Below are 7,500 nucleotides of genomic sequence, written 5' to 3'. Positions count from 1 at the left end.
TCTCTCTCTCTCTCTCTCTCTCTCCCCTTCTCTCTCTCTCTCCCTCTCTCACCCTCCCTTCCTCCCCTCCTCCCTCTCCATCCTTCACTCTCCCTCCCTCCCTCCCTCCCCTTCTTCTCTCTCTCCCTCCCTCCCTCTCCCCTCTCTCTCCCTCCCTCCCCTGCCTCTCTCCCTTCCTCCCTCCCTCCCCCTCTCCCTCCCTCTCCTCTTCTCTCTCCCTCTCTCTCCCTCCCTCCTCCTTCCTTCCCTCCTTTCTCTCTCTCTCCCTTCTCCTTCTCTCTCTCTGCCCTCTCTCTCCCTTCTCTCTCTCCCTTTCTCTCTCTCCCCCTTCTCTCTCTCTCCCTCTCTCCCTCCCTCCCTCCTTCCTTTCCTCCTTCTCTCTCCCTTCTCTCTCTCTCTCTCTGTCTCTCTCTCCCTTCTCTCTCTCTCCCTCTTTCTCTCTCTCTCTCCCTCTCTCTCTCTCTCTCTCCCCCTCTCTCTTCACCCTCCCTCCTCCCTCCCTCCCTCCCTCCATCCTTCACTCTCCCTCCCTCTCCCTCCCTCCCCCTTCTCTCTCTCCCTCCCTCCTCTCCCTCTCTCTCCCTCCCTCCCGTCTCTCCCCTTCTCTCTCTCTCCCTCCCTCCCCCCTCTCCCTCCCTCTCCCTCTCTCTCCCTCCCTCCCTCTCCCTCCCCTCTCCTCCCCCTTTCTCTCTCTCTCTCTCTCTCTCTCTCTCTCCCCCTTCTCTCCCTCTCCTCTTCTCTCTCCCTTCCTCCTCCCCCTCTCCCTCTTTCTCTCTCTCTCTCTCTCCCCCTTCTCTCTCTCCCCTCTCTCACCCTCCCTCTCCCTCCCTCCCTCTCCATCCTTCACTCTCCCTCCCCCTTCTCTCTCTCCCTCCCTCCCTCTCCCCTCTCTCTCCCTCCTCCTCCCTCCCTCCCTTCCTTCCCTCCTTTTCTCTCTCTCCCCTTCTCTCTCTCTCTCTGTCTCTCTCTCCCCCTCTTCTCCCTCTTCTCTCTCCCCTTCTCTCTCTCCCTCTCTCCCTCCCTCCCTCCTCCTTCCTCCTTTCTCTCTCTCCCTTCTCTCTCTCTCTGTCTCTCTCTCCCTTCTCTCTCCCTCTTCTCTCTCTCTCTCTCTCCTCCCCCTTCTCTCTCTCTCTCCCTCTCACCCTCCCTCTCCTCCCTCCCCCTCCCTCCCTCTCCATCCTTCACTCTCCCTCCCTCTCCTCCCTCCCCCTTCTCTCTCTCTCCCTCCCTCCCTCTCCCTCCCTCCCTCCCCTGCCTTCCCTCTCTCTCTCTCTCCTCCCCTCCCCCTTCTCCCTCCCTCTCCCCTTCTCTCTCTCTCCTCCCTCCCCCTCCTTTCTCTCTCTCCCTTCTCTCTCTCTCCTTCTCTCTCCCTCTCTCCTCCCTCCCTCCTTCCTTCCTCCCTTTCTCTCTCTCCCTTCTCTCTCTCTCTCTGTCTCTCTCCCCCTTCTCTCTCTCCCTCTTTCTCTCTCTCTCTCTCTCTCTCTCTCCCTTCTCTCTCTCTCTCTCCCCCTCACCCTCCTCTCCCTCCCTCCCTCCCTCTCCATCCTTCACTCCCTCCCTCTCCCCCTCCCTCCCCCTTCTCTCCCTCCCTCCTCTCTCCCTCTCTCCCTCCCTCCCCGTCTCTCTCCCTCCCTTCTCTCTCTCTCCCTCCCCTCCCTCTCCCTCCCTCTCCCTTCTCTCTCCCTCCTCCCCCTCTCCCTCCCTCTCCCCCTTTCTCTCTCTCTCTCTCTCTCTCCCCCTTCTCTCCCTCTCCCTCTCTCTCCTCTCCCTCCCTCCCTCTCTCTCCCTCTTTCTCTCTCTCTCTCTCTCTCCCCTTCTCTCTCTCTCTCTCCCCTCTCTCACCCTCCTCCCTCCCTCCCTCTCCATCCTTCACTCTCCCCTCCCTCCCTCCCTTCTCTCTCCCTCCCTCCCTCTCCCCTCTCTCTCCCTCCCTCCCTCCCTCCTCCTTCCTTCCCTCCTTTCTCTCTCTCTCCCCTTCTCTCTCTCTCTGTCTCTCTCCTTCTCTCTCCTCTCCCTCTCTTCTTCTCTCTCTCTCCCTTCTCTCTCCCTCCCTCCCTCCCTCCTTCCTTCCCTCCCTTCTCTCTCTCCCTTCTCTCTCTCTCTGTCTCTCTCTCTCCCCTTCTCTCTCTCTCCCTCCCTCTTCTCTCTCTCTCTCTCTCTCTCTCCTCTTCTCTCTCTCTCTCTCCCTCTCTCCCCTCCCCTCCCTCCCTCTCCTTTCTCTCTCTCCTCCCTCCTCTCCCTCCCTCCTTCCTTCCCTCCCTCCTCTTTCTCTCTCTCCCCTTCTCTCTCTCTCCGTCTCTCCTCTCTCCTCTCCCTCCCTCCTTCCTTCCCTCCCTCCCCCTTCTCTCTCTCTCTCCCCTCTCTCTCCCTCCTCCCTCCTCCTCCTCCCCTCTCTCTCCCCCTCTCTCTCCCTCTCTCTCTCCTCCCTCTCCATCCTTCACTCTCCCTCCCTCTCTCTCCCTCTCCCTTCTCTCTCTCCCTCCCTCCCCTTCTCTCCTCTCTCCCTCTCTCTCCCTCCTCCTTTCTCTCTCTCCTCTCTCCTCTCCCTCCCTCCTTCCTTCCCTCCCTCCTTTCTCTCTCTCTCTCCCTTCTCTCTCTCTCTCTCCGTCTCTCCCTCTCTCCTCTCCCTCCCTCCTTCCTTCCCTCTCTCCCTCCCCCTTCTCTCTCTCTCTCTCCCTCTCTCCTCTCCCTCCCTCCCCCCTCTCCCTCCCTCTCCCTCTCTCCTCTCTCTCCCTCCTCCCTCTCCATCCTTCACTCTCCCTCCCTCTCTCTCCTCTCCCTTCTCTCTCTCTCTCCCTCCCTCCCCCTTCTCTCCCTCTCTCCCTCTCTCTCCCTCCCTCCCTCTCCCTCTCTCTCCCTCTCCCTCCCTCCCCCGTCTCTCTCCCTTCTCTCTCCCTCCTCCCCCTTCTCTCTCTCTCTCCCTCTCACCCTCCCTCCCTCCCTCCTCTCCATCCTTCACTCTCCCTCCCTCTCCCCTCCCTCCCCTTCTCTCTCTCCCTCCCTCCCTCTCCTCTCTCCCTCCTCCCCCTTCTCTCTCTCCTCACCTCTCCCTTCCTCCCTCCCTCTCCATCTCACTCTCCTCCCTCCCCCTTCTCTCTCTCCCTTCCTCCCTCTCCCCTCTCTCTCTCTCCCTCCCTCCCTCTCTCTCTCTCTCTCCCCCTCTCACCCTCCCTCTCCCTCCCTCCTCTCCATCCTTCACTCTCCCTCCCTCTCCTCCCTCCCCCTTCTTCTCTCTCCCTCCCTCCCTCTCCCTCTCTCTCCCTCCTCCCCTTCTCTCTCTCTCCCCCTCCTCACCCTCCCTCTCCCTCCCTCTCCATCCTTCACTCTCCCTCCCTTCTCCTCCTCCCCTCTCCATCCCTCTCTCTCCTCCCTCCTCCTCCCCTCCCTCTCTCTCTCCTCCCTCTCCCTCCCTCTCCATCCTTCACTCTCCCTCCTCTCCCTCCCTCCCTCCTCCATCCCTCTCTCTCTCCCTCCCTCCCTCCCCCTCTCTCCCTCCCTCTCCTATCCTTCACTCTCCCTCCTCTCTCCTCTCCCCTTCTCTCCCTCCCTCCCTCTCCCTCCCTCCCTCCCCCTTCTCTCTCTCTCCCTCTCTCCCCCTTTCTCCCTCCCTCTCCCTCTCTCTCCATCCCTCCCTCTCTCCCTCTCCCTCTCTCTCCCTCCCTCCCTCCTTCCTTCCCTCCTTTCTCTCTCTCCCCCTTCTCTCTCTCCCTTCTCTCTCTCCCTCTCTCCCTCCCTCCTCCTTCCTTCCCTCCTTCTCTCTCTCTCCCCTTCTCTCTCTCTCTCTCTCTCTGTCTCTCTCTCTCCCTTCTCTCTCTCCCTCTTTCTCTCTCTCCCTTCTCTCTCTCCCTCCTCTCCTCCCTCCTCCTTCCTTCCTCCTTTCTCTCTCTCCCTTCTCTCTCTCTCTGTCTCTCTCTCTCCCTTCTCTCTCTCTCCTCTTTCTCTCTCTCTCCCCCTTCTCTCTCTCTCCCCTCTCACCCTCCCTCTCCCTCCTCCCTCCCTCTCCATCCTTCACTCTCCCTCCCTCTCCCTCCCTCCCCTCTTCTCTCTCTCTCCCTCCCTCCCTCTCCCTCTCTCTCCCTCCCTCCCCCGTCTCTCCCCCTTCTCTCTCTCTCTCCCTCCCTCCCCCTCTCCCTCCCTCTCTCCCTTCTCTCTCTCCCTCTCTCCCTCCCTCCTCCTTCCTTCCCCTCCTTTCTCTCTCTCCCTTCTCTCTCTCTCTCTCTGTCTCTCTCTCTCTCTCCCCTTCTCTCTCTCTCTCCTTTCTCTCTCTCCCTTCTCTCTCCCTCTCTCCCCCTCCCTCCCTCCTTCCTTCCCTCCTTTCTCTCTCCCTTCTCTCTCTCTCTCTCGTCTCTCTCTCTCCCCTTCTCTCTCTCTCCCTCTTTCTCTCTCTCTCTCTCTCCCCCTCTTCTCTCTCTCTCTCTCTCTCTCCCCCTCTCTCACCTCCCTCTCCCTCCCCTCCCTCCCTCTCCATCCTTCACTCTCCCTCCTCTCCCTCCCTCCCCCCTCTCTCTCTCTCTCCCTCCCTCCCTCTCCCCCTCTCTCTCCCTCCCTCCCCGCGTCTCTCTCCCCCTTCTCTCTCTCCCTCCCTCCCTCTCCCTCCCTCTCCCTTCTCTCTCTCTCCCTCCCTCCCCCTCTCCCTCCCTCTCCCCCTTTCTCTCTCTCTCTCTCTCTCCCCCTTCTCTCTCCTCTCCCTCTCTCTCTCTCCCTCTCTCCCTCCCTCCCTCTCTCCCTCCTTCCTTCCCTCCTTTCTCTCTCCCTTCTCTCTCTCTCTCTGTCTCTCTCTCTCTCCCCCCTTCTCTCTCTCCCTCTTTCTCTCTCTCTCTCTCCCCTTCTCTCTCTCTCCCCTCTCAGCACTCCTCCCTCTCCCTCCCCTCCCTCCCTCTCCATCCTTCACTCTCCCTCCCTCTCTCCCTCCCTCCCCCTTCTCTTCTCTCTCCTCCTCCTCTCCCTCTCTCTCCCTCCTCCCCTGCCACCTCTCTCTCCCTTCTCTCTCTCCCTCCCTCCTTCCCTCCTCCCTCTCCTTCTCTCTCTCTCCCTCCCTCCCCCTCCTCCCTCCTCTCCCTTTCTCTCTCTCTCTCTCTCTCTCCCTTCTCTCCCTCCCTCTCTCTCTCTCTCTCCCTCTCCCTCCCTCCCTCTCTCTCCCTCTCTTTCTCTCTCTCTCTCCCCCTTTCTCTCTCTCTCTCTCCCTCTCTCACCCTCCCTCTCCTCCCTCCCTCTCCATCCTTCACTCTCCCCTCCTCCCCCTTCTCTCTCTCCCTCCCTCCCTCTCCCCTCTCTCTCCCTCCCTCCCCTCCCTCCCTCCTCCTCTCCCTCCTTTCTCTCTCTCCCTTCTCTCTCTCTCTGTCTCTCTCTCTCCCCTTCTCTCTCTCCCTCTTTCTCTCTCTCCCCTTCTCTCTCCCTCTCTCCCTCCCTCCCTCCTTCCTTCCCTCCTTTCTCTCTCTCTCCCCTTCTCTCTCTCTCTCTGTCTCTCTCTCCCCTCTCTCTCCCTCTTTCTCTCTCTCTCTCTCCCCCTTCTCTCTCTCTCTCCCCTCTCACCCCTCCTCTCCCTCCCCTCCCTCCTCTCCATCCTTCACTCTCCCTCCCTCTCCCCCTCCCTCCCTTCTCTCTCTCTCCCTCCCTCCTCTCCCCTCTCCCTCCCTCCCCGTCTCTCTCCCCCTTCTCTCTCTCTCTCCCTCCCTCCCCCTCTCCCTCCCTCTCTCCCCTTCTCTCTCCTCCCTCCCCCTCCTTTCTCTCTCTCTCTCTCCCCCTTCTCTCTCTCTCTCCCCCTTTCTCTCTCTCCCTCTCTCCCCTCCTCCCTCCTTCCTTCCCTCCTTTCTCTCTCTCCCTTCTCTCTCTCTCTGTCTCTCTCTCTCCCCTTCTCTCTCTCTCCTCCCTCTTTCTCTCTCCCTCTCTCTCCTCTCTCCCCTCCTCCTCCTTCCTTCCTCCTTCTCTCCCTTCTCTCTCTCTCTGTCTCTCTCTCTCCCCCTTCTCTCTCTCTCCTCTTTCTCTCTCTCTCTCTCTCCCCCTTCTCTCTCTCTCTCCCCTCACCCTCCCTCTCCTCCCTCCCTCCCTCTCCATCCTTCACTCTCCCTCCCTCTCCCCTCCCCCTTCTCTCTCTCTCTCCCTCCCTCCTCTCCCCTCTCCCTCCTCCCCCGTCTCTCTCCCCTTCTCTCTCTCTCCCTCCCTCCCTCTCCCTCCCTCTCCCCTTCTCTCTCTCCCTCCCTCCCCCTCTCCCTCCCTCTCCCCCTTCTCTCTCTCTCTCTCTCCCTTCTCTCTCCCTCTCCTCTCTCTCTCTCCCTCTCCCTCCCTCCCTCCCTCTTCTCTCTCTCTCCCTTTCTCTCTCTCTCCCTCTCTCACCCTCCCTCTCCCTCCCTCCTCTCCATCCTTCACTCTCCCCTCCCTCCCCCTTCTCTCTCTCTCCCTCCCTCCCTCTCCCTCTCTCTCCCTCCCTCCCTCCCTCCCTCCTTCCTTCCCTCCTTCTCTCTCTCTCCCTCTTCTCTCTCTCTCTCTGTTCTCTCTCTCTCCCTTCTCTCTCTCCCTCTTCTCTCTCCCCCTTCTCTCTCTCCCTCTCTCTCCTCTCCCTTCCTCCTTCCTCTCCTCTTCCTCCCTTCCTCTCCTCTCTGTCTCTCTCTCCTTCTCTCTCTCCCTCTTTCTCTCTCTCTCTCTCTCTCTCCCCCTTCTCTCTCTCTCCCCCTCTCACCCTCCCTCTCCCTCCTCCCTCCCTCCTCCATCCTTCACTCTCCTCCCTCCCTCTCCCTCCCTCCCCCTTCTCTCTCTCTCCTCCCTCCCTCTCCCCCCCTCTCTCCCTCCCTCCCCCGCCTCTCTCCCTTCTCTCTCTCTCTCCCTCCCTCCCCCTCTCCTCTCCCTCCCTCTCCCTTCTCTCTCCTCCCTCCCCCTCTCCCTCCTCTCCCTTTCTCTCTCTCTCTCTCTCTCTCCCTTCTCTCCCTCTCCCTCTCTCTCTCTCCCTCTCCCTCCCTCCCTCTCTCTCCCCTTCTTTCTCTCTCTCTCTCCCCTTCTCTCTCTCCCTCTCTCACCTCTCCCTCTCCCTCCCTCCCTCTCCATCCTTCACTCTCCCCTCCCTCCCCCTTCTCTCCCTCCCTCCCTCTCCCTCTCTCTCCCTCCCTCTCCCTCTCCCTCCCCCGTCTCTCTCCCCTTCTCTCTCTCTCCCTCCTCCCTCTCCCTCCCTCTCCCCCTTCTCTCTCTCTCCCTCCCCCTCTCCTCCCTCCCTTCTCTCTCTCTCTCCCCACTTCTCTCTCCTCCTCTCTCTCTCTCCCTTCTCCCTCCCTCCTCTCCCCTCCCCCCTCTCCCTCCCTCCTCCCCTTTCTCTCTCTCTCTCCCTCTCCCCTTTCTTCCCTCCCTCTCCTCTTCTCCATCCCTCCTCTCCCTCTCTCCCTCCCTCCTCCTTCCTTCCCTCCCTTTCTCTCTCTGTCTCTCTCTCTCTCCCCCTCTCTCCCCTTCTCTCTCCGTCTCTCTCTCCCCCTTCTCTCTCTCTCTCTCCCTCTCCCTCTCCCTTTCTCTCTCTCC

This window comes from Electrophorus electricus, chromosome 2, assembly GCF_041902795.1.
Source record: "Electrophorus electricus isolate QZ-2024a chromosome 2, ASM4190279v1, whole genome shotgun sequence".
NCBI classification, from domain to species: domain Eukaryota; kingdom Metazoa; phylum Chordata; class Actinopteri; order Gymnotiformes; family Gymnotidae; genus Electrophorus; species Electrophorus electricus.
Note: the sequence above shows the minus strand (reverse complement) of the source record.